Genomic DNA, 27,146 nt, shown 5'->3' on the forward strand with positions numbered 1-27,146 from the left:
GGTTCTATTACACCAGAAGAATATGCCTGATGGAGCCCTTAAGGTGATATTAGGGGGCATTGCAGTGATGCTGCAGAGGCTGGAATTGGTTCCTGAGAAACAGTAGGGAAACTTCTCCTGACTGGGGTTTAGATATAGGGGCACATTCAGGATAGGAGCATACGAGAGGTTTCGGAGGTTGTTAGCTTGGGCAAAGGTAGAGGATCCCTATGGCAGAGGGACAGTGGTTAGCGGTGGACGCCCTAGAGTGGCGCACAGAAAGCAGCCAGACAGGCTATGAAGTCCTGTAAGGTTAGCAAGTTCTAGTCCTTCTTGTAATAACTTTAACCAGGAGAAAGGACGTAAGTCTTGTGTTAGTCTGTTTTCCTGTCGTTGGATATTCCCGTGGACCAGGGGCAGTACTTGCACTAGGCCTCGCCACAGATAGAGGTGACTGCTAGGCCATGTGGAGGAGGGGGAGTAGTATACAGCCCCATGTTGAGGTGTGGTCCAGCGGGAGTTCCAGGGGTCTCTAACTATTCATGTATATGAAAAGTCTCTATCCCGTCTATGATGGAAGGGCCATTTAGGGTCTAACTGTTTTCTCTCTCCTCAATAATGGGGTCTATGGATGTTACAATAGTTATAAGGGCAGCCGGCATTTTGGTGCCACTAATAGTGTTTACAATTGTATTTAGTCTGATCAAACTCAAAGCATATTATTGGTGTCATAGGTTTGGCTATTTGAAAACCAGTAAAATTTAGTAGAATTGGGCTGTTGCACCCTGAGGAAGGGCAATCAGCACTGGCCAATAATTTTCCGGGCTTATGAGGTTGCCTAGGGTGGGTTCGGTTTTCATAAAGCCAGAATCTCCAGACAAAGGGATTATGAGCTGGTTTTGTGATTTCCCAGCGGCCACTAGGGCGACTAACGTTAGGGTTAGACTACCTAACTGCATGTTTGCAGTGAGCTATGCTGCCGGCGCAGGGTGAGTTTTAAGGGGTTGTTTCTAGCTCTGTCCACAGTCCACGCGTCCGGTGCTTCAGCCGCCGCCGTGATTGGTCCCAGAAGATCGGAGGTTGGGTCCACTGGCTTGACGTGGGTGTAGTGGATCTACCATGCGATGCCTTCTACCTTCAGGGCGGTGGGTGTGGTTAGGAGTACCTGGAGTGGTCCTTTCCACCTGGGTTCTAGGGTCTCTTGTCGGTGTCGCTTGACTAGGACCCAGTCTCCCGGCTGGTACGGATGGGGTGTCGGCGGGGGACCGGTCTCATATAGTTCCTTCAGCTTGGGCCAGATTTCTTGATGAATTTTCTGCAAGGCTTGTAGGGAAAATAAGAGTTCAGAGACATTTTCTGTTTCGGACTTGAGCAGATCATCTTTTAGGCCGGGAACTAAGGGTGGGGGTCTGCCATACATAATTTTATAAGGAGTAAGGCCCAGTCTGTAAGGGGTATTACGGGCCCGGAACAGAGCGTAGGGGAGAAGGACCACCCAATTAGCGCCAGTCTCCATAGTCAATTTAGTTAAGGTCTCTTTTAAGGTCCGATTCATTCTCTCTACCTGTCCTGAACTCTGGGGCCTGTAAGCGCAATGTAGTTTCTAATTTGCCCTAAGGATGGAAGCCAAATCTTGACTTACCTTAGCGACGAAGGCCGGCCTATTATCTGACCTTATCTGGATGGGGAAGCCATACCTGGGGAGGATATCTTCCAGGATTTTCTTTGCTACAACCTGAGCAGTCTCTTTCTTGGTGGGGAATGCTTCAGTCTACCCTGAAAAAGTATCTACAAAGACAAGTAAGTACCGATACCCGTATTTTCCTGGCTTTATCTCAGTAAAATCTACTTTCCAGTAGATACCGGGCCTGGTTCCCCTGAGCCTTGTTCCTGTTGCAGCCTGGGATTGGGGGTAGGCGTTGTTAAGCTGGCAGACTTTGCAACTTGTCACGATGTTGCTGGCCATCTCGGCTGTATGTCTGAATTTGAGCTTAGAGCGTCTGATCAGGTCTATCATCCGCCGAGCACCCAGGTGGGTGGTTCGGTGGATGTGTTCTAACACTTGTTGTCCTAATTTTTTGGTAGGATGGTTTGGTCATTAGTATCAGTCCACCACCTATTCTGGATCTGTTTCAGGGGAAGCTTGTCAATCCACTGGAGATCTTGTTCTGAATAATCAGGGAAATATGGCAAGTCCCGGGGGCCCGGGTCAGGGAGCTGGAGTGCAAGGAGTTGGCTGGGAGCCTTCGCTACCTTTCTTGCAGTTTGGTCTGCCAGAAAGTTGCCTTGAGCAGTTGGAGTAGTTAGTTTTTGATGCCCTGGGCAATGCACAATGGCCAACTTTTCTGGCCTCCATAGGGCTGTTAGCAGGGCTAGGATTTCTTGCTTGTTTTTTATCTTTTTTTCTTTAGCCGTCAGTAACCCCCGCTCCCTGTAAATGGCCCTATGTATATGCGCTGTTGCAAAAGCATATCGGCTGTCTGTATATACCGTCAGCTTTTTCCCCGCCCCTAAGGTGAGAGCTTGGGTGAGCACTATCAATTCGGCCTTCTGGGCCGATGTCCCTGGGGGCAGGGGTTCCGCCCAGATTACCTTAGTCTCTGAAGTCACTGCCGCTCCAGCGTACCTCTGGCCCTGATGCATGAAGCTGCTCCTATCAGTGAACCAGACGAGGTCGGCGTCAGGAAGTGGGCGATCCTGCAGGTCTTCTCGAACTCCGTGCACCTGAGCTGGTATCTCGGTGCAGTCGTGGAGTGGGGCTTCCAGGTCCGGGTTGGGCAGCAGCGAGGCAGGGTTTAAGGTCGTTGGGGGCAGGAAAGTTATCCCAGGTCTTCATGGAGGGCCTTATCGAACAGGGTAGGAGAGTTTTTGAATCCTTGCGGCAGTCTGGTCCATGTCAGTTGGCCACTTATGCCTTTATCAGGGTCATTCCACCCGAAGGCGAAGAGCTTTTGGCTCTGAGGGGCTAAAGGCAAACTGAAGAAAGCATCTTTTAAATCTAAAACAGTGTACCATTGATGTTTAGGGTTTAGGGTACTCAGGAGGGTATATGGGTTAGGCACAGTTGGATGTATGTCCACAACCTTCTTATTGATTTTTTTTAAGTCTTGTACAGGTCTGTATTTTCCACTATTAGGTTTTTGTACCGGCAACAATGGAGTATTCCAGGGTGAGTGACATGAGCGGAGGACCCCTTGGTCAAGGAGCCGGCGGATATGCGGGGCAATTCCTTTCTTGGCCTCTAGGGGCATCAGGTATTGGCGTACCCGCACGGGGTCTGCCCCAGGTTTAAGTTCAATAAATAAAGCAGGACGGTGTTTTGCTAGTCCTAAGCCCCCCGTTTCCGCCCAAGCTTCTGGATATTGCTGGAGCCAGGTTGCTATGTCCTGGTCAGGGGCCGTTTGCTCCTGGTGGAGCCGGTACTCATCTTCTAGGGTTATAGTTAGGACGGATACGGGTTGATTGTGGGAGTTGATCACGATGGGCCCCTCAGGGAGGAAATGGATCTGTGCTCCCATTTTAGTTAGCAGGTCTCTCCCTAATGGGGGACAGGGGCTCTCAGTGATAACCAGGAAAGAATGGGTTACATTCTTGGCTCCGAGGTTTACTGTTCTTTGTGTTGTCTATGGGTATTTTTTTAACTCCTGTGGCCCCTTGTACCCACGAGGACCTGGAGGATAATTTTCCATTAGTTTTAATTAAGACTGAGTGCTGTGCTCCTGTATTGACCAAGAACTGGACCGGGGACCCCTCCACTTGCAAAGTTACCCTAGGTTCGGGGAGGGGATCCGAACCCCATCTTCCCTAGTCTTTATCTTGAGTGACTAGTACGGGTGTAGACCTAGGGGGTCCCTGTCCTCGTTGTTTCTTTTTGGGGCAGTCTCTTACCTAGTGGCCAGCCTCCTTGCAGTAGGCACATTGGTCTTTTTTCAGATTATCATGCCTTGGGGGGCGGCCTGGGTTGGGTGTACTCTGGCTGTAGATGCTTTTTCTGTACTACTGCTGCCAGGACCTTGGTCATTTTTTTCGGTGGCCTTAAATTGCCTTTCTTCTGGAGTATCTCTGTTATTGTAAACCCGCTGGGCTATCTGAAGGAGGTCCTGAATCCGCTTTCCTTCCAAGTCTTTTAATTTCTGGAGTTTTCTTTTAATATCTGGGGCTGCCTGATTTATGAATGACATTACAACAGCTGCCTGACTTCCTGGAGCCTCTGGATCTATGGGGGTGTACTGTCTAAAAGCTTCCATTAATTTTTCTAAGTAGGTGGCTGGGCTCTCTGTCTTTTCTTGCAGAATAGAATATACTTTAGCCAAATTAGTGGGCTTGCAAGCAGCTGCCCGGAGACCTGCCATTAGAGTCTGGCGATAAAGGCGTAGCCGTCCCCTACCTTCTGCCGTGTTGTAGTCCCATGCCGGCCTGGTCAGAGGAAAGGTCGCGTTTATGAGGTCGGGGTTGGCAGTCGGTTGACCGTCGTCCCCCGGGACCAGCTTTCTAGCTTCTACCTGTATTTTCTCTCGCTCCTCCATGGTAAACAAGATTCGGAGGAGCTGCTGACAATCGTCTCAAGTGGGCTGGTGGGTGAACATGACACTATCCAGTAAAGCCAGTAGATCTTTGGGGTTGTCTGAAAACCGAGCACTCTGAGTTTTCCAGTTATACAGATTACTGGTGGAGAATGGCCAGTACTGGAGCCTGGGGATTCCTGTGTCATCTGGGGGTCCTATTTCCCGGAGGGGTAAAGCCACCGTGGAGTCAGGCGGCTGGGGGGGGGGCTAGTCCGCGAAGTACGCCTTTGCGTCCGCCCCGCCGGCCCCTCAAAGTTACTTTCCCTTTCAGCAGGCCCGTGAGTGCCGGCTGCCTCCCCTCCGCCTGCTCTCTCCTGCTTTTTCATTCGCGCGCGCTCTCTTTCTCTCTGTCATCCCGTGTCTTTTCTCCTTCACACTCAGTCTCTTTTTCTTTCTGTCTCTCTCTCTGACTCTCCACGTCTGCCGTTTCATCCCCTTTCTCTTTCTGATTTCCCTTCTCACTTTCTCCCTCTCCCGTCTCTTATGGTCTCTCTCTCACTCATTCTCTTCCTCTCCCCAGTCTCACTTTCTGTGTCTCTTTTTGTAAAGGAATGTGGGTTAGAATCCCTGTAAAGGAAATCTGCGCCGGGAGCCCGGGGACCGGGGCCGCAGGCGCAGCGCCGGAAGCCGGGAGCCCGGGGACCGGGGCCGCAGGCACGGCGCCGAAAGCCGGGAGCCCGGGGACCGGGGCCGCGAGCGCGGCGCCGGAAGCGCGCACCGGAAGCCGGGAGCCCGGGGACCGGGCCGGGAGCGCGCGCCGGAAGCTGGGAGCCCGGGGACCGGGCCGGGAGCGCGGCGCCGGAAGCCGGGAGCCCAGGGACCGGGCTGGAAGCGCGCGCCGGAGGGCCGGGGTCAGATTCAGACCGCAAGCGCGCACCCGGGGACCGGGGTCAGATTCAGACCGCAAGCGCGCACCCGGGGACCGGGGTCAGATTCAGCTGTTGCCCGGATCGCGAACACGCTCCCGGCAACTCAGATCGCAATTTAAATCAGAAGAGAGCCAGGGGACGTCTCCCACCGGTCTCCACTGGCTGTCCTATAGCGCGTCCGCCAGGACTGTGCCAGCCTCAGTTTCAGACCTCGCGAGTCACAGATTCAGATTCAGAACAGACACACAGACACAGACAGACAAACGGAGACGAGCCAGCTCACCTATCAGTAGATCGATCTTAGCAGATCCGTTGACCAGGGGTCTGGTGGGCTTGGGGAATCCCGGACGAGCCCCCAGATGTTATGCCCAGACTGTTTGTTCCCCAAAGAAGACCACCAGAGTCCAGAGTCAAAGCCAAGCGGCAAGGATCTTTACTACAAGTTCGAACTTGGTCCCTCCTATACACAGTATACAAGAGGGCCCTGAACAATGCGAGCGTTTGCTTTTTATAGCCCGAAAGTTGTAGGGGAACAAAGAAATTCTTTTGGCTCCTGTGCTTTCAGTAACCTTGAACGGCTGTCCCCTTATCGGAGACTTTCCAGGTGGTGTTTATACTGGGCTCAGGGAGTTTGAGAGATATATGGTGGTGGGATGGGAGGATGGGATGTGTTTGTGCTAGGCTCAGGGAGTTTTGAGCCCGGGGCTGAGGAATGTGCCCAGCTCCTTTCAGGATTCCTTTGTGACACACACACTTTGACTAACCAGATTCTCACTACATAACAATCTGCCAGCCCAGGCCCTTGCCCACTTACCGACGCACACTAGTCAATGTGAGATTCAAAATGTGGAAACACTTGCATTAGGATGATTTGGGCAATTAAAAATCTCACACTACACATGTGCATGTGCACACATGGACACACACCTGAACAAAACAACCAGCCATACAACGCTAAATTAAAAACCCAAGTGCCCGCTGTAAGATGGCAATAGAATAGAAATGGAATACTCTCTCTTTTGTATTAAGAATAAAACCAATTAGGTCACAGCTTGGAAGTAAAATCCTTCCACTAATGACAGCCTTTGCAAGTAAGATGGTTCCCCTGAGGCTGGTAACAATGCTGGCAGAAGAGCAGAGAAGGATGCTGATTTCACTTTGTCTGGCCCAAGAGCCCCTCCAGGGAGAGCCAAGCAAATGGCATCGTGGGGCTTAGTAAGAGGGTGAGATAGGAAGGGAGGGAACCACCTGCCCAGGAGTTCCTGCAATTCACAGAGGAAACTTTGCCAAGGCCTCTAGTGCATGGAATCCCTAAAAATCTCCGGGCCTAAGTGCCTCCCTACTGCAGAAATCGCTTTCACAGCTACTCCTGTCAAACCTTCACTTAAACATTTCCAGAGTTGAGGCCCGACTGCTTTTGAGGCAGCCCATTCCATTATTGGACCACTTTAGTTGTTGGAAGATTCCTATATTTTTTAAGAGAAATAATCAGATCTGAAGCAGGAAGCACAATATATAATCACATTGTATAAAATGACCCTGAGTGTGTGAGAGTGTGCACGTGTGTTTGGGAGGTCACACGCCAAAATACTAACACTATGAGAGTTGGAATTACTGGTAACTTTTATTTTCTCTTTTTTGCCTGTCTGTATTTTCTAAAATGAACACATTTACTTGGTAAAGTGGGAAGAGATCATATTATATATTGATTAGGATTAGTGGGAAGCCAGGGGTGGTGGCTCATGCCTGTAACCCGAGCACTCTGGGAGGCCAAGTTGGGAGGACCGCTTGAACCCAGGAGTTTGAGACCAGCCAGGGCAACATTGTAGGAACCCCGTATCAATGAAAAAAAAAATTTAACTAACAGGGCATGGTTGTTGTATGCCTATAGTCCCACTATTAGGAGGCTGAGGTAGGAGGATCACTTGAGCCTCAGAGGTCAAGACTGCAGTTAGCCATGATCACAGCACTGCATTCCAGCCTGGATGACAGAGAAAGACCCTGTTTTAAAAAAAAAAAAAAAAGGCTGGTCACAGTGGCTCACACCTGTAATCTTAGCATTTTGGGAGGCTGAGGCGAGAGAATCACTTGAGATTAGGAGTTCGAAACCAGCCCGGCCAACATGGTAAAACCCCATCTCTACTAAAAATACAAAAAAAGTAGCCAGGTGTGTTGGCGGGCACCTGTAATCCCAGCTACTTGGGAGGCTGATGCAGGAGAATTGCTTGAACCCAGGAGGCAGAGGTTGCAGTGAGCCGAGATTGTACCACTGCACTCCAGCCTGGGCAACAGTCTTTTGAGAGTCCATCTCAAAAGAAAGAGAGAAAAAAAAAAAAAAAACAGATGAGTGGGAGATAAAATATTTTTCCTCTCACAAAGGGGAGATAAATCCTTTCATATTTTGCACCCATTGGTCCCAGTTCTGTTGGATCCACCCTCAAGTGGGCAGTGGTCCCAGATGGGGCAGCCAGTCAAAGGCCAAGCCAGAACTTTCTATGCTGCTGGTTCAGCCTGAACACATGCCACCCAATAAAAGAGGAAGGAAGCTTTTCGGCAGCTATGGTAAACTTAAGCATGTCCATACTTCACTGAATTAAGAAAACCAATTTCTTCTCAGAAAAGGGGGTGCTCAGCTGTCATATTCTAACAGTACTTTCCAGAAATGCAATGAATTGAAAGCCAGTTTAGCTAAAGACGGGTTAGGGGGGAAATGTTTTGATCTGAGTAATGCAGGAAAGAAAATTTGAATCCCTGGCATTTGCATAGCCCTTTGAGAGGAAACCTTTCACAGGCATGATCTTATGTGACTTAAACCAGAATATTCTCTCCCCACACCAACCAACCAAAACGCACAGTGCATCCAAAATATTGTATGGATATGCATATTCCGTTTACAGGGAAGAAAGGCCTCATTACATCAGATTCTCCAAGGGGTTTGTTAAAGGGTTAGGGCCACTGGTCTGATAGATGCAGCTTAGAACTGGTTTTTAGCAAACTAGGTCTGGGTCCTCATCTGTTGAAAAGCAGTATTGGGTGGCATGATCTCTGTAACCTCTTCCAGCTCCTGCTGCCCCTCTCTTTGTTACACTCTCCAGCCACTTGGGAGTCAGAACTCATTTCCAGGGCCTAGAGGTGGCCCAACCTTCACCATCTATCATAGCCTGCCCCGGGACTTGTCATGGAGTGATGAGGACGTCTGCCTGCCTGGTGATGGGATTTGCAGCCAATAAAACCCTCCACCAGGCAAGAGGATTGTGAGACCTGTCTGGCTACAATTTATTCTCCTTAGTCACTTTGACTGACTGCAGCCAATTGCCAGGGGAAATTTGAATCTGAATGCTGCTGCCTGTGAAATTAGCTTAGAAAAATATGCAGGCTCTCTTCGACAATGGGCAATTCCAGCCCAATCTAAAGAGCCACAATTGGGGTGGGATAAAGACACACAAGCAGACACTGTCCAGTTCGGGAGAGTCTCAGGAAACCAGAGAGAGATTAACTTCTTACTGGAGGGAGCACGTTGCCCTGCAGGAGAGGCAGTCACTCAGCTTAAAAAGGATGAATGGAGGCAGAAGAGACCAGAAGGGATGGGGGGTAAGACCGAAAAACATTATTAAGCTCATCTGAAGAATACATTCAGGAAGTCATGGGTGTAAGCAAGAAAAGGGCAGCTTCAAGAACAGATGTGCAAGCACAGTTGTTGCAGCAAGGTATGTGTAGGATCAAAAGGTTGGAGGCAACCTACATGTGCATCCCTGGGAGACCGCTGAAACATACTGGGGAATACTATGTGGCCATTGAAAAGAATGTGATAGAGGCCGGGCACCGTGGCTCACCATGGCTCATGCCTGTAATCCCATCACTTTGGGAGGCCAAGGTGGATGGGTCACTTGAGGTCAGGAGCTCAAGACCAGCCTAGCCAACATGGCAAAACTCTGTCTCTACTAAAAATACAAAAATTAGCCGGGTGTGGTGGCAGGCTCCTGTAGTCCCAGCTACTCAGGAGGCTGAGGCAGGGAGAATTGCTTGAACCTGGGAAGTGGAGGTTGCAGTGAGCCAAGATCAGGGTGACGGAGTGAGACTCCATCTCAAAAAAATAAAAAAAGAAAAAGAAAAAAAAGAATGTGGTAGATCAACGTGGACCGATATAGAAAAAAACTCCACTTTTTCTTTGCTTTGCTAAGAAAAAAGCAAATCATAGAAAAGCATGTGACGTATGTGGACTATGTTACTGTTTATGCTTTTAAAGGGAAAATGCTTATAGATTTGTATTATCTCTCTGAAAGAATTCTCAAGAAACAGATCAGGAGTAGAAGGGAGACTTACTTTTCACCTTCTACCTTTCTAGACCTCTTGAATTATTTACTATGTGCCTGTATTCCTGTTTGAAAGTGTAAATAAGTGAATAATGTTAAAAAAGGAGAAGGGGGGTGGAGAGCGGTAGTTGCTGCCCTCCCTCCAAAGTCAGCCCTGCCATGGAGCCATCTTCCCTTTCCAGATGGGATGGCTAACTTCATGTGCCAACTTGGTGAGCCACAGTACCCAGATAGTTGATCATTATTCCAGATGTTTCTTTGAAGGTATTTTTTGGGTTTTTTTTGTTTGTTTTTGTTTTTGTTTGTTTTTAAATGCAATTTCACTATTGTTGCTCAGGCTGGAGTGCAATGGTGCAATCTCAGCTTACTGCAACCTCCACCTCCCATGTTCGAGCAATTCTCCTGCGTCAGCCTCCCAAGTAGCTGGGATAACAGGCATGTGCCACCACGCCCAGCTAATTTTTTTTTTTTTTTTTTTGAAGTATTTTTAGTAAAGACAGGGTTTCACCATGTTGTCCAGGCTGGTCTTGAATTCCTGACCTCAAGTGATCCACCCACCTCTACCTCCCAAAGTGCTGCAATTACAGGCATGAGCCACTCCACCTGGCCGAAGGTATTTTTTAAATGAGATTAAATTTAAATCAATAGGCTTTGAGTAAATTAGATGACCCATTGAATGGCTAGGCCTCATCCAATCAGTTGAAAGCCTGCATAGAAAAGAATTCCTTCTTGCTCAGGGGCAAGAATATATATACTCTGTTGGTTCTCTTGATCTGGAGAGAACTGACACTGGGGCTTGAGAGAATCTCTGAGCCCAGGCTTATGCATAGGCACAGGTGAGGCGGCCTCTGCTACCTGCTAGGGAAAGGGTGGGGACTGAGAATCGTTCACGTGGAGACTGGATATTGACCTCACTCTGGGGTCAGAACTGGGAGAAAGGTGGGTCTGGCCAGGCCTCTCCCTGCATGTGAAGCAAGCCTACCCATAGTTCTCCCATGAACACTCTGAATACTCCCCGAGCATGAAATGAAAGCTCTATTTGCTTCCCTGTGGCCCTTCCTCACAATCTTTCTTTTCTGTTTCCTCTCTCGCTCACCAAGTCCTTTCCCTTCCATGTCTTCTTTGTGAACAAGGTTACACCAATAAGGCAAAAATAAAGATGTTGCTATGTTGCTGTTTCCTCCCTGGCTGTGAGCCTGCTGTTCGCCTCAGTTCAGTTATTCCTCACGGCTTCCAGCGCCAGCAAGTTCTGCTGAGCAGAAAAGACAGTCAATCAGCTGGTTACTTTGTCTCAAAGACCCAAATAGTAAGCTTGACCATTGTCCTCTGCTTTCATTGACCAAATAAAACCAGGTGATTCAAGTCCAAATGATTGAAAATGACATGTATATGCTGGGCGTGGTGGCTCATGCCTGTAATCTCAGCACTTTGGGAGGCTGAGGCAAGCGGATCATTCGAGGTCAGGAGTTTGAAACCAGCCTGGCCACCACGGTGAAACCCCATCTCTACTAAAAATACAAAAATTAGCTGGGTGCAGTGCCGTGTTCCTATAATCCCAGCTATTTGGGTGACTGAGGCAAGAGAATCGCTTGAACCCAGGAGGCAGAGGTTGCAGTGAACCGAGATCACACCACTGCACTCCAGCCTGGGTAACAGAGCAAGACTCCATCTCAAAAAAAAAGAAAAGAAAAGAAAAGAAAAAAAGAAAATGACTTGTACAGATACCCTGTTTTTTCCTCCCTTCCCAACTCATGATACACTGCATTATTCATTCAGACTGTGTTATTCATTCCTTATACCACCATGAAATACGGCATAAAATAATCTCAGACCATGTATTGAGTGGTCCCTTTACACTAAGTCTCCTTCCCCGTATTCCAGATTCAATTAAGCAGTCAATCCAGAAAGACATGCTGAACTCAGTGATGATGAAGGCAGCACACTAGCCACTGAAAAGATTCAAAAGGGCAGAAAAAGAGCTTATGGACAAGACAAGTGGATACAGTGCAACACATAAATAGATCATAATAAGCAAAGCAGTATAAGGCTAAAGAAGTGACAGATCAGAGGAGAGCAGTCACTGTGGGCTGAAGTATCTCAGAAGGCTCTAGCCTTGAAGATACATAGGAGGGCATTGAAAATAGACAAAAGTTAAAAAAATAATCCTGCTTTACCTTCTGTTACATCATTTAATCCCTACAGCTACCCAGCAGGGGAGGTGGTTCAGAAAAATCTTCCCATTGTCAGGCGGGTTCAGTTCAAGGAAACCAAATGTTTCTTGCCACACACCAGGAAGGGATGTTCAAAGAGGCCAGTTGCTTTCACCGATGTTGTGGAGCATGTCAATGCCAGAATCAGGGCTGGAGCCAGGTTTCCAACCAACTCCATAGTCGGTGCTCTGGCCACTGAATGAGAAAAATGGACAAGGATTTCCAGGAGAGGGCATTCAGGCAGAAAGGCCCAGAGGCACAAGGGAGAGGAGCCAAGAAAAGTGGGCACCCATTCTCATTCTCATAGGACATGTATGCACACACATGCATGTGCACACACACACATGCACACTCCGTTTCCTCAAATTACACTTCTGCCTGAGAGAGTATGAACAAGCAAAGCCTTATGCACACATCAACTACACCAGGATTCAAGAGGACAGCTTTGACCTCTAGGTCCTTGCCCCCCATAGGAATCAAGCTCCAAATTCATTCAGCAGGATTAATACGATGAGAGAAAAGCTTGCATTTGAGGCCGGGCATGGTGACTCATGCCCATAATTCCAGCACTTTGGGAGACCAAGGTGGGCAAATCACTTGAGGTCAGGAGTTCGAGACCAGCCTGGCCAACACGGCAAAGCCCCATCTCTACTAAGAAATACAAAAATTAACCGAGCATGGTGGTGCCCGTCTGTAATCCCAGCTATGTGGTAGGCTGAGGCAGGAGAATCACTTGAACTTGGGAGGCGGAGGTTGCAGTAGCCGAGATTATGCCACTGCACTCCAGCCTGGACAACAGAGTGAGACTCAGTCTCATAAATAAATAAATAAGCTTTCATTTGAGTTTGTCTGACTTTATGTCAGAAACTTATAGAGGAAGTAATAGTATAATAACTCTATTCAGCCAAATAAATAAGTGGAGCTTTATCATCCATGCAAAGTTATGTGCATTGTCCCAGAGCTGATAGTTTTAGCCATACACAAGAGAATTATCACCAGGACAAGGAATTTGTTCTAGGAGCAGTAAACTGTGGGGTGAGTTATTCACTACAGCTCATTGGTCTGGGCCTTCGAAATGGACAAGACTCCACCATCAGGTGACCAGCCTAGATACTCTATCACTGGGAGCTGTTACAAGCCCAGCTGATGTGAACAGAAAAGGAATGAATGGACCTACCAAGGGATACCGGACACTGGCCTCCACTTTCTCTACCCGGGTCGGCCAGTCTCCTTATCGGCATAGTCAGGATAATAAAACTCCAGGTTTATTTGGATCCCGCAGAGGACACTGCCACGTGGAAACAACTGCAGCTGTCATCTTGGACTTTACCCCCCAGTAGACTCAGTGGGGAAAGGGGGGAACATTCTGGGGACCTCTGTAGAGGGGCTTCAGACCTGGATAGATTTCCCAGCAGGGTAAAGTTCAACTTCCTCCAGGATGCTGGGTTTTACAATGTCCTCCCTTCATATTATCTAGAAATCCAGACCCTATCCTCTTTTTTTTTTTTTTGAGTTTTGAAATGAACTCTTACTCTTGCCCAGGCTGGAGTGTAGTGGCATGATCTCGGCTCACTGCAACCTCTGCCTCCCGGGTTTAAGCAATTCTCCCTGTCTCAGCCTCCTGAGTAGCTGGGATTACAGGTGCCTGCCACCACACCCGGCTAATTTTTTTATTTTTAGTAGAAATTGGATTTTTTTGTCATGTTGGCCAGGCTGGTCTTGAACTCCTGACCTCAGGTGATCTGCCCACCTCAGCCTCCCAAAGTGCTAAGATTACAGGCGTGAGCCACTGCATCCAGCCTATTATACAATTTTATAAGTTACAGATAAATTATAACAATGGAAAATAGGCTGGGTGCAGTAGCTCACACCTGTAATCCCAGCATTTTGGGAGGCCAAGGCAGATGGATCAGTTGAGGTCAGGAGTTCAAGACCAGCCTGGCCAACACGGTGAAACCCCATCTCTACTAAAAATACAATAATTAGCCGGGTGTAGTGGCAGGCACCTGTAATATCTACTACTCAGGAGGCTGAGACACAAGACTTGATTGAACCCGGGAAGCAGAGGTTGCAGTGGCTGACATCACACCATTTCACTCCAGCTTGAGTGACAGAGCAAGAGTCCATATCACAAGAAAAAAAAAGGAAAATAATTATCATTTAAACACATGCAAACGAACTCCATCCAGTGGAGTGACAATTCTTCCATTTCACCACCACCACCACCACCAAGGAAAAGCCTGTTTCAGGCTGGGCGTGGTGGCTCACGCCCCAGCACTTTGGGAAGTCGAGACAGGTGGATCACCTGAGGTCAGGAGTTCAACACCAGCCTGGCCAACATGGTGAAACCCCATATCTACTAAAAATACAAAAATTATCCAGGCATAGTGGATTATGACCACGTGCCTATAATCCCAGTTACTAGGGAGGCTGAGGCAGGAGAATCGCTTGAACCTGGGAGGTGAACGTTGCCGTGAGCCAAGATTGCACCACTGCACTCCAGCCTGGGCAACAGAGCCAGACTCCGTCTCAAAAAAAAAAAAAAAAACATGTTTAACCTTCACTTACACCTTTATTTTAATATTCCCAATCTGTTTTTTGGATTGTCCTTTTTTTTTTTTTTTTTGAGACAGCGTGTCCCTCTGTCACTCAGGCTGGAGTGCAGTGGCACACACTCTGCTCACTGCAACCTCCTCCTCCTGGGTTCAAGCAATTCTTGTGCCTCAGCCTCCTGAGTAGCTGGGACTACAGGCACGTGCCACCACACCTGGCTAATTTGTGTATTTTTAGTAGAGACGGGGCTTCACCACGTTGGCCAGGCTGCTCTCTAACTCTTGACCTCAGGTCATCCACCTGCCTCGGCCTCCCAAAGTGCTGGAATTACAGGCATGAGTCACCGCACCTGGCCTGGATTGTCCTTTGTTTTTGTTTTATTTTTTCTTTTTCATTGTTTTTTGAGACACAGTCTCACTCTGCGGTGGCATGATCTCGGCTCACTGCAACCTCTGCCTCCCAGGTTCAAGTGATTCTCCTGCCTCAGCCTCCAGAGTAACTGCGATTACAAGTGCATGCCACCATGCCTGGCTAATTTTGTATTTTTAGTAGAGACAGGATTTCACCATGTTGGCCAGGCTGGTCTTGAACCCCTGACCTCAAGTGATCCACCCACCTTGGCCTCCCAAAGTGCTAGTATTACAGGCATGAGCCAACACACCTAGCCTGGATTGTCCTTTGAATTGGTTTTAACACTTTGCCAGTTTTCTCTTTAATTAGTTAAATATAATCTTTTTTTTTTTTTTTTTTTTTTTTTTTTTTGAGACAGGGTCTCACTCTGGTGCCCAGGCTGGAGTGCAGTGGTGTGATCATGGCTCACTGCAGCCTTGATTTCCAGGCTCAGCAATTCTCTCACCTTGGCCTCCAGAGTAGTTGGAACCACAAGCATAAGCCACCAAACCTGGCTATTTTTTATTATTATTATTTTTTGTAATGATGGGATCTCACTACGTTGCCCAGGCTAGTCTCCAACTCCTGGGCTTAAGCGAGCCTCCTGCCTTGGCCTCCCAAAGTGCTGGGGTTACAGGCATAAACCACCATGCCCAGCAAAATCTTATCATGTATTAACTTTTCAAAAAAATCTACTCCCGGCTGGGCGCGGTGGCTAACATCTGTAATCCCAGCGCTTTGGGAGGCCGAGGCAGGTGGATCAGTCAGGAGTTCAAGACCAGCTTGGCCAACATGGTGAAACCCCATCTCTACTAAAAATACAAAAACTAGCCGGGCGTGGTGGCAGGCGCCTATAATCCCAGCTACTCAGGGGGCTGAGGCAAGAGAATCTCTTGAACCCAGGAGGCGGAAGTTGCAGTGAGCCGAGATCATGCCACTGCACTTCAGCCTGGGAGACAGAGTGAGATTCCATCTCAAAAAAAAAAAAAAAAAAAAAAAAAAAAGTCTACTCCTGATAATTTCCACCTATTGGATTTAGTTCTGCACCCTCATCCATGCGGTGGATTCAAGTCCCAGAAGACTGTCAACGTGGATCCCACCCCAGGGTCTTTTCTGTTCCAGGCCAAACGTTCCCAATCTACCTAGCAATACACTAATTACAAGCTGCAAATCAGACAGGCCTGGTTTGGAATCCCTTGTCTACAACTCTATACCTAAGTACCCTTGGCAAGTTACTCGGTATTACTTATCTTCGTTTCCCTCACATGTGTAAAGGGAATAGGAATGCCCATTCCAGGCTGGGCGTGGTGGCTCATGCCTGTAATCCCAGCACTTCGGGTGGCTGAGGCAGGCAGATCACTTGAGGTCAGGAGTTCAAGACCAACCTGGCTAACATGGAGAAACCCCCTCTCTACCAAAAAATACAAAAACTGGGCTGGGCGCGGTGGCTCATGCCTGTAATCCCAGCACTTGGGGAGACCAAGGTGGGAAGATCATTTGAAGTCAGGAATTTGAGACCAGCCTGGCCAACATGGTGAAACCCCATCTCTACTAAAAAATACAAAAATTAGATCGGGCGCAGTGGCTCATGCCTGTAATCCCAAGCACTTGGGGAGACCAAGGTGGGAAGATCATTTGAAGTCAGGAATTTGAGACCAGCCTGGCCAACATGGTGAAACCCCATCTCTACTAAAAAATACAAAAATTAGATTGGGCGCAGTGGCTCATGCCTGTAATCCCAGCACTTTGGCAGACTGAGGCGGGTGAATCACGAGGTCAAGAGATCAAGACCATACTGGCCAACGTGGTGAAACCTCGTCTCTACTAAAAATACAAACATTAGCTGGGTGTGGTGGCACACACCTGTAGTCCCAGCTTCTTGGGAGGCTGAGGCAGGAAAATCACTTGAACCCAGGAGGCAGAGGTTGCAGTGAGCCGAGATTGTGCTGCTGTACTCCAGCCTGGTGACTGAGCGAGACTTCGTCTCATAAATAAATAAATAAGCCAGCATGGTGGCGGGCACCTTTAATCCCAGCTACTTGGGACATTGAGGCAGGAGAATCGCTTGAACCCAGGGAGGCAGAGGTTCTAGTGAGCTGAGATCATGCCACTGCACTCCAGCCAGTGCGACAGAGTGAGACTCCATCCCCCCACCAAAAAAAGAAAAAAATATATATATACACAAAAAATTGTGGCCAAGGCAAAAGAATCACTTGCACCTGGGAGGCAGCAGTTGCAGAGAGCTGAGATGGCACTGCTGCACTTCAGCCTGGGTGACAGAGTGAAACTCTGTCTTAAAAGAAAAAAAATTGCCCACTCCAGAGACGCTATGTCAGACAGACTCCAGGATGGCCCCTGCAGCATTCACCTGCTGGTACTCATTCTCTTGTGCCACCCTGGGGAGCAAGGACAGGGTGCTACATGCATCCTTTGCCCACAAAAATAATGGGGAAAAGCTTCTTCTGACGCTGAACTGGTGCCATCTAGTGGCCCATGGTGTCCCTCAGCCACTCCACCACACAAATGTCCTTCAAATGAAGTTTTTGTGAATAGTAGTATTCAGGGCTTCTTTCTGGACTGACCCTTGGCAATATCCAAGACAGGTTTCCCCATAATTTTGGTATCCCTTTTCTGAAATTTTCTCCCATGACAGGCAGGTGTAATGGAAAGAAAGCAAACAGTGTCAGGCTCACCTAGCTCTACGCATAATGCATCCCCAACCACTTACTGGCTGTAGGACCCTGGGCAAACTACCAAACTTCCCTGAGCCCCAAGTTCATCCTCCGTAAAACGTGGGTAGCACAATCCTCCTTACAAAGCTCTTCTGGGGAATATGTGGAAGGAACCATACCCAGTGCTCAGCATACAAGTAGATGCTCGCTAAATAAATAGCTGTATTTTCGTGTCTTCCCCTTTATCATAGTTCCATCCTATCTTCTCTCTCTCTGGGCTCCAGAATTACTTTCCATTACCTAAAATATTCATTGACACTAAGAAGTGTGAGACTGAATGTATAACTCTCCCCAGGAATGCAAAGGATTCACGCCAGGAGGCCTGGGGTTCCGTCCGGCTCCAGCTCTGCCATTTATCAGGTTAGCTTACCTTTCTTGTAACCAAAAAAAAAAAAAAAAAATGCGTTGTAAAGATTATTTGATTTAATGAATGCGAAAGTAACTCACATAAAATAAGCATTCAGGCCGGGAGCTGTGGCTCACACCTGTAATCTCAGCACTTTGGGATTCCAGCACAAGGAGGGTGAATCTCTTGAAGTCAGGAGTTTGAAACCAGTCTGGCCAACATGGCAAAACCCTGTTTCTACTAAAAAAAAAAAAAATATATATATATATATATATATATACACACACACACACACACACACACATACACACACACACACACACACACACACACAAAATTAGCCGGGCATGCTGGCGTGCTCTTGTAATTCCAGCTACTTGGGAAGCTGAGGCACTAGAATCACTTGAACCTGGGAGGTGGAGGTTGCAGCAAGCCAATATCTTGCCACTGCACTCCAGCCTGGGAGACAGAGTGAGACTCTGTCTCAAAAAAAAAAAAAGAAAAGCATTCAATAAATATTAATATTCATTCCAGAAATAGATGAATTTTACAAGAGGAAAGATGGAAGGAGGCAACTCTAACAATTAGTCACTGGTGGAATTTTAGACATGAAGTCAGATATCCAGGCACAAATTGTATCTAATTGCATTGCCGACTCTACATAGGCATGTTAATCCCAGTCTCATTGTCCACTTCAAGTTTTTATTTATTTATTTATTTATTTATTATTTTTTTAGGCGGAGTTTCACTCTTGTTGCCCAGGCTGGAGTGCAATGGCACGATCTCGGCTCACCACAACCTCCGCCTCCCAGGCTCAAGCAATTCTCCTGCCTCAGCCTCCCTAGTAGCTGGGATTATAGGCATGTGCCACCACGCCCAGCTAATTTTGTATTTTTAGTAGAGATGGGGTTTCTCCATGTTGGTCAGGCTGGTCTCAAACTCCCGACCTCAGGTGATCCACCCACCTCGGCATTCCAAAGTGCTGGGATTACAGGCGTGAGCCACTGCGCCGGCCACTTCAAGTTTTCAGAAGAGTATTTGTCACTGGGTATGTAGAACAAATCAACTCTTTAATAATTGTTAGTATAAAGGAGTTAGCACGTTGAAAAGACATGGGACTAACATGGTGAAGAGGAGGACGAGGAAGAAGCTGACTGCTCATATAGACAATGCTCACACAGCTGAACCATCATTTATTGCCAGGGCATAGTGGTTGCTCCTTACTCTGTCCATCATCCAGGGTCCCAGCTGGAAACAGAATTCTCCAAGGGTAGCTCAAGTGAAAAAAACCCTAATGAAGGGACTCCCAGTAGAGGCATAGATAGAGTTAAGGGAGAAAACAAACAAAGACTGGTCACTTCCCCTTGGATAGAGGAGGAAAGGAGAAGATGGAGCTACTAGAGCCCGGTGAGACCTGAAGTCACGGAGGAGGACCACCATTGGGAGCGGGGATCATAGGGGAAACAACTAGCGTCAGATTCTCCATAGCAAGCAAGAGACAGCCCTGGACTTTGGGGATTTTTGTCTGTAAAATTTTCCCTTGTGTGTATGATTAATTTAACTATTAAAATAAATTTTTAATTAACACATAATAATCGTACATATTTATGGGGTACATAATGATGTTTTGATACACACCATGTATAGTGATCAGACAGATCAAGGTGATTCATATACCCATCATCTCAAGCATTTATCATTTCCTTGTGTTGGGAACATTCAATATCCTCCTTCTAGCTATTTGAAACTATATATTATTGTTAACTATAGTCATCCTACAGTGGTAGAGAACATTAAACCTTATTCCTCTTATCTAGCTGTAATTTTGTATTCTTTAGCAAATCTCTCCCTATCCTTCCCTTTCCCTACCCTTCCAGCTTCTAGTATCCTCTGTTCTACTTTTTACTCCTATGAGATAAACTTTTTTTAGCTTCCACACATAATGTGCAGGGTTTAACCTGCTGTTCTGGCTTTTTTTTTTTTTTTTTTTTTTTTTTTTAGATGGAGTTTTGCTCTTGTCACCCAGGCTGGAGTACAATGGTGCAATCTCAGCCCACCGCAACATCCCCCTATTGGGTTCCAGCAATTCTCCTGCCTCAGCCTCCTGAGTAGCTGGGACTACAGATGTCCACCACCACAACCAGTTACTTTTTGTATTTTTAGTAGAGATGGGGTTTCAACATGTTGGCCAGGCTGGTCTTGAACTCCTGACCTCAGGTGATCTGCCCGCCTTGGTCTCCCAAAGTGCTGGGATTACAGGCGTGAGCCACCGCACCCAGCATCTGGCTTATTTCACTTAACATAATGTCCTCCAGTTCCATCCATGTTGCCTCAAATGACAGAATTTCATTCATTTTTATGGCTGAATAGTATTCCATTGTGTATTTATATCATAATTTCTTTATGCATTCATCTGTTGTTAAATACCTAGGTTGTTTCCATACCTTGGCTAGTGTGAATATTGCTGCAATAAACATGAGGATGCAGAGGTTTCTTCGATATACTGATTTCCTTTCCTTTGGGTAAATGCCCAGTAGTGGAATTGCTGGATCATATGGTAGTTCTATTTGTAGTTTTTTAAGGACCCTCCATACAGTTCTCCACTGTGGTCATACTAGTTTACATTCCCAGCAGCAGTGCATAAGAATTCTCTTTTCTCTACATACGTGCTAGCATTTGTTAGCTTTTGTCTTTTTGATAATAGCAGTTCTAACTGGAAAGGGATGATACCTCATTGTGGTTTTAATTTGCATTTCCCTGATGATTAGTGATGTTGAGCATTTTTTCATATATGTATTTGCCATATGTACATCTTCTTTTGAGAAATGTCTGTTCAGATCATTTGCCCATTTTTTAAATTGGATTGTTTGGTTTTTTGCTGTTGAGATGTTTGAGTTCCTTGCATGTTCTGGATATTAATTCCCTGTTAGATAGTTTGAAAATACTTTCTCCCATTCTTTAGGTTGTCTTTTCACTGTGTTGAATGTTTTCTTTGCTATGCAGAAGCTTTTTAGTTTGATATCATCCTATTTGTTTATTTTTGCTTTTTTTGCTTTTGTTGCTTTTGAGCTCTTATTCAAAAAATATTTTCCCAAGCCAGTGTCCCAAAGTGTTTGTCCTATGTTTTCTCCTAGTAGTTTTTTGTTCACTTGTTTTTGTTTGTTTGCTTGTTTTGAGATGGAGTTGTGCTCTTTTGCCCAGGCTGGAGTGAAGTGGCAGCTCACTGCAACCTCCGCACCCCCAGGTTCAAGTGATTCACCTGCCTCAGCTTCCCGAGTAGCTGGGATTACAGGCGCCCACCAACACACCCGGCTAATTTTTTGTATTTTTTTGTAGAAATGGGGTTTCACCATGTTGGCCAGGCTGGTCTCGAACTCCTGAACTCAAGTGTGATCCACCCGCCTCAGCCTCCCAAAGTGATAGGATTACAAGCGTGAGCCACTGCACCTGACCTTCTCCTAGTAGTTTTATAGTTTTAAATCTTATATTTAGGTCTTTGATGCATTTTCAGTTGGTTTTTGTATAGCATGAGAGGTGGAGGTCTAGTTTAATTCTTCTGCATAAAAATAACCAGAATCATTTATTGAAGAGATCACCCTTTGCTCAATGAGTATTCTTGGTATCTGTGTCAAAAATCAGTTGGCAATAGTCACATGAATTTACTTCTGGGTTCTCTATTCTGTTCCATTGGTTTATGTGTCTGTTTTTATGTCAGCACCATGCTGTTACTATAGCTTTGTACTATAAAGTCTTGTAGCATCATGCCTCCAGCTTTGTACTTTTTGCTCAGGATTCCTTTGGCTATACAGTCGTTCGTGGTTTGGTACAAATTTTAGGATTGTTTTTCTATTTCTGTGAAGACTGTCATCGGTATTTTGATAGAGATTTAGTTGAATCTGTAGATTGCTTTGGGTAGTATGGTTATTTTAACAACATCAGTTATTCTGACCTGTGAGCATGGGATGGCTTCCAATTTATTTATTTATATATTTTATTTTATTTATTTATTTATTTTTCTTTTTTGAGGTAAAGTCTTGCTCCATTGCCCAGGCTGGAGTGTAGGGGCACGATCTTGGCTCACTGCAACCTCTGCCTCCCAGGTTCAAGCAATTCTCCTGCCTCAGCCTCCCAAGTAGCTAGGATTAACAGGCATGCGCCACCATGCCTGGCTAATTTTTTTGTATTTTTAGTAGAGATGGTTTCACCATGTTGGCCTGGCTGGTCTCAAACTCCTGGCCTCAGGTGATCCACCCCCCTCAGCCTCCCAAAGTGCTGGGATTATAGGCGTAAGCCACCACGCCAGGTGTCTTCCAATTCGTGTTCTCTTCAATTCTTTCACTGGTGTTCTCTAGTTTGCCTAGCAGATACTTTCTTACTTCCTTGGTTAAATTTATTCTTACGGGCTGGGCTTGGTGGCTCACACCTGTAATCCCAGCACTCTGAGAGGCCAAGTTGGGTGGATCACCTGAGGTCAGGAGTTTGAGACCAGCCTGGCCAATACGGTGAAACTCCATCTCTACTAAAAAATACAAAAATTAGGTCGAGCGCAGTGACTCACACCTGTAATCTCAGCACTTTGGGAGGCTGAGGCAGGTGAATCACAAGGTCAAGAGATCAAGACCATCCTGGCCAACATGGTGAAACCCTGTCTCTACTAAAAATACAAAAATTAGCCGAGCATGGTGGCAGGTGCCTGTAATCCCAGCTACTCAGGAGACTGAGGCAGGAGAATCACTTGAACCCAGGAGGCAGAGGTTGCGGTGAACAGAGATTGCAGCACTGCACTCCAGCCTGGGCAACAAGAGCAAAACTCCATCTCAAAAAAAGAAAAAATTATTCTTAGGGTTTGGGGTTTTTTTGGGGGCAGGGGTTGGGGTGTAACTATGGTAAATGGGATTATCTTCTAAACCTTTTTTTTTTTTTTTGAGATGGGAGTCTTGCTATGTTGCCTAAGCTGGTCTGAACCCCTGGGTGCAAGCAATCTGCCTGCCTCAGCCTCCTGAGTAGCTGGGATTACAGACGTACACCATTGTGCCATCTTGAGTTCTTTTCTTGTTTGTGTCTAGAAATGCTACTTGTTTTTGAATATTGATTTCATATCCTGCAACTTTATTAAATTCACTTATTAATTCTGAGAATTATTGAGTAGAGTCTTTATAGTTTTCTCTTTTTTTGAGACAGAGTCTTGCACTGTTGCCCAGGCTGGAGTGCAGCAGTGTGATCTCAGCTCTCTGCAACCCCCACCTCCCGGGTTCAAGTGATTTTCCTACCTCAGCCTCCTGAGTAACTGGGATTACAGGCATAAGTCACCACGCCCAGCTAATTTTTTTGTATTTTTAATAGAGATAGGGTTTCGCCATGTTGGCCAGTCTAGTCTCAAACTCCTGACCTCAAGTGATCCACTGTCCTCAACCTCCCAAAGTGCTGGGATTACAGGCATGAGCCACCTCATCCAGCCTGATTTTTCTATATATAAAATCATGTCATCTGTAAACAAGGACAATTTTACTTCCTTCTTTTCAAATTGAATGTCCTTTTTTTTCTTTCTTTTGCCTAATTGCTCTGGCTAGGACTTCCAGTATTATGTTGTAATTCAATAAATATTTGTTGAGAACTTATTATAAACAAAAAATTATTCTAGGCACTGGAGGGAAAAAAGACAAGAACTATGTTTTCTGCCGGGTGCGGTGGCTCACACCTGTAATCCCAGCACTTTCGGAGGCTAAGGTGGGCGGATCACCTGAGCTCAGGAGTTTGAGACCAGCCTGGCCAACATGGCGCAACCCCCTCTCTACTAAAAATACAAAAATTAGCCGTGGTGGCATGAGCCTGTAATCTCAGCTACTGGGGAGCCTGAGGCAGGAGAATCATTGAAACCCAGGAGTCGGAGGTTGCAGTGAGTGGAGATCACGCCACTGCACTCCAGCCTGGGTGACAGAGCAAGACTCTGTCTCAAAAAAAAAAAAAAAAAAAAAAAAAGAACTATGTCTTCAGGAAGCTTACATTTTTTGAAAAAGAGATAGAAATTTAAGAAGAAAACTAATAAATGTGATAATTTCATTCAGTGAGATATGTTGTGAGGACAATAAAACAAGATTATATGTCAGAGAGGAGCTCCATAGACTGTGTCAGGGAAGGAGTTGAGGCTTCAGTGACTGGAAGAAGCCAACACGTGAAGACCTAGCTGTAAATCATCTTACATGGAAGGAAGGGCACAAGCAAAGGCATTAAGACAGGAATGAGTTAACTGTATCCCTGAAGCAGCAAGAAGCCAGTGTGGCTGGAGCAAAGTCAGTGCAGAGGAAAAGGGTAGGCAATGAGGGCCTGGAGCTAGATCAGCCTGCACAGCACAGTAAGCAGTTTGGACTTTATTGGGTGTGAAATGTGAAGTCTTTCAAGGGTTTTAACCTGGAAAGTGCTTTGGAGAGAAGTGAGGAGTGTTGTATTATATAGTTTATATTTTTTAAAGATTACATTTTTCTAGTTATAGTTATTATAGTTCTAGAAACTATATTTTAGGAAAACCAGATCACCCCAGTTAATAAGAGAAAGATTTTTACAAAGAATGCCAAGCCATTTCAGACTAAAGAAAAAGAAACTTGGCAACCAAACACAATGTCTTATTCTGAATTTGGCTCTTCGTCCAAAAAAAATTCCATAAAAGATATTGTTGGGATAATTGGCGGCAATTAAATATGGTCTCTAGATTAGACAATATTATTATAGTAAATGTTAAATTTCCTGATTCTATTTTTTTTTTTTTTTTTTTGAGACGGAGTCTCGCTCTGCCACCCAGTCTGGAGTGCAGTGGCCGGATCTCAGCTCACTGCAAGCTCCGCCTCCCGGGTTCACGCCATTCTCCTGCCTCAGCCTCCCGAGTAGCTGGGACTACAGGCGCCCGCCACCTCGCCCGGCTAGTTTTTTGTAGTTTTTAGTAGAGACGGGGTTTCACAGTGTCAGCCAGGATGGTCTCGATCTCCTGACCTTGTGATCCGCCCGTCTCGGCCTCCCAAAGTGCTGGGATTACAGGCTTGAGCCACCGCGCCCGGCCAATTTCTTGATTCTAATAACTGATTACAAAAGAGAACAACCTGGCCGGGCACAGTGGCTCACGCCTGTAATCCCCACACTTTGGGAAGACAAGGCGGGCAGATCACCTGAGGTCAGGAGCTCGAGACCAACCTGGCCAACATGGTGGAACCCGTCTCTACTAAAAATACAAAAATTAGCCAAGCGTGATGGTGGGCGCCTGTAATCCCAGCTACTCAGGAGGCTGAGGCAGGAGAATCACTTGAACCCAGGAGGTGGAGGTTGCAGTGAGATTGCACCACTGCACTTTAGCCTGGGTGACAGAGCAAGATTCCGTCTGGAAAAAAAAAAAAAAAGGAGAACAACCTTATTCTTAACAAATGCACACTAAACTGTTTAGACACAAGGGGATAATGTCTGCAACTTACTCTCAAATGATTCAGATAAAAATAATATGTACATTTAGGTATATATAAGATGTGTGTGTGTATATATATATAAATGTATACACATATAGAGAATGAGAAATGTGCCAAAATATTACCAATCGGTGAATCTAAGTAAAGAGAATTCATTGTATTATTCTTGCAACTTTTCACTGAGTTTGAAGTTATTTCAAAATAGAAAGTATTTACAGTTTAACTTTTTTTGTTTTTTTTAGATGGCATCTTGCTCTGTCACCCAGGCTAGAGTGCAGTGGCACAATCTCAGTGGCCTCCCGGGTTCAAGCGATTCTCCTGTCCTAGCCTCTAGAGTAGCTGGGATGACAGGCAGCTGCCACCATGCCCGGCTAATTTTTTTTTTTAATTTTTAGTAGAGACGGGGTTTTACCATCTTGGCCAGGCTGGTCTTGAACTCCTAACCTCATGATCCACCCGCCTCAGCTTCCCAAAGTGCTGGGATTACAGACATGAGCCACCGCACCTGGCCTACAATTTAATTTTTTTAATTTAAAAAAATTAGCTAAGGGAAGTATAAAAATAACAGAAATAAGAAAATTAGCATTTTATAAGCCCTAACAGAATGTTTTATTCTGGCTAATATATTAGGTAAATGTTTGGTGGGGTACTGACATTTACCCAGCCAAAGTAGTAACATCACACAGATTATTTTCTAGGCTAGAGGTTTACAAACTATAGCCCACTTGGCAAATCAGGCCTACTACCTGTTTTTGTAAATAAAGTTTTATCACAACACGGACATGCCCATTTGTGAATTGATTGTCTATAGTTGTTCTCACACAACATAGTTGAGATGCATGGTTGCAACAGGGACTGTTTAGCCTACAAAGTCTAAAATACTTACAACCTGGCCTTTTAAGAAAAGATTTGCTGGCCAGGTGTGGTGGCTTACGCCTGTAATCCTAGCACTTTGGGAGGCCAAGGTGGGCTGATCACTTGAGGTCAGGAGTTCAAGACCAGGCTGGTCAATGTGATGAAATCACATCTTTGACAGGTGCTGTGGCTCACGCCTGTAATCCCAGCACTTTGGGAGGCTGAGGTGGGCGGATCACAAGGTCAGGAGTTCGAGACCAGCCTGGCCAATATGGTGAAACCCCATCTCTACTAAAAATACAAAAAAAAAAAGAAACTCCATCTCTACTAAAAATACAAAAATTAGCCGGACGTGGTGGTGGGAGCCTGTAATCCCAGCTACTCAGGAGGCTGAGGTAGGAAAATCGCTTGAATCCAAGAGGCAGAGCTTGTAGTGAGCCCAAATCATGCCACTGCACTCCAGTGTGGGCGAAAGAGCAAGACTCTGTCTCAAAAAAAAGAAAAAAGAAAAGATTTGCTAACCCCTGTCTAGTCTCAAGGAGAGCAGACAGTCATCACCACATCCCAGTTGTCAACCTCAGCATTCCTCAGGATGGTTACCCAGGTATGTCTGCTGGAGGATACAATGTGGAGTAGACAACAGCATCTATAATGTACTCTAGCCAAAAATACCTAATTTGAATCCACCCAGTTAAAAGCTATGATACCACAAAGAAGCAACTAGACAAATCCAGAAGATGGTAAATTATGTAGATTCACTGGCTTGTCATCTTCAACAAGACTATCATGAAAACAGAAACTATGGAAAATTAAAAGAGATTCAAGAGAGCTGGGCATGGCGGCTCATGAGATCTCAGCACTATGGGAGGCCGAGGCAAGAAGATCA

General features: G+C 46.1%; 1 protein-coding gene and 1 pseudogene across 8 annotated transcripts in view; one reads left to right on the forward strand and one right to left on the reverse strand.

The window, feature by feature from the left end:
• LOC105489393 (lipase G, endothelial type) overlaps positions 1–27,146 on the reverse strand; it is a 114,104-nt gene that overhangs the window by 70,377 nt on the left and 16,581 nt on the right. For 2 of the 8 annotated variants that reach the window (XM_071085371.1, XM_071085368.1), the window contains one exon: positions 11,901–12,131. The exons of 4 other annotated variants lie outside the window; for them this stretch is intronic. The gene's annotated coding sequence lies outside the window, so the exon portion shown is untranslated. Of the gene's footprint in view, positions 1–10,822; positions 10,976–11,900; positions 12,132–18,058; positions 18,198–27,146 lie in introns of all 8 variants that reach the window. 2 more of the 8 variants (XM_071085367.1, XM_071085372.1) reach the window with 2 other exon arrangements.
• The window catches only part of LOC105489434 (signal recognition particle subunit SRP72-like), a 35,844-nt pseudogene continuing 8,907 nt past the window's right edge, over positions 210–27,146 (forward strand).

Source organism: Macaca nemestrina, chromosome 19, assembly GCF_043159975.1.
Source record: "Macaca nemestrina isolate mMacNem1 chromosome 19, mMacNem.hap1, whole genome shotgun sequence".
NCBI lineage: Eukaryota > Metazoa > Chordata > Mammalia > Primates > Cercopithecidae > Macaca > Macaca nemestrina.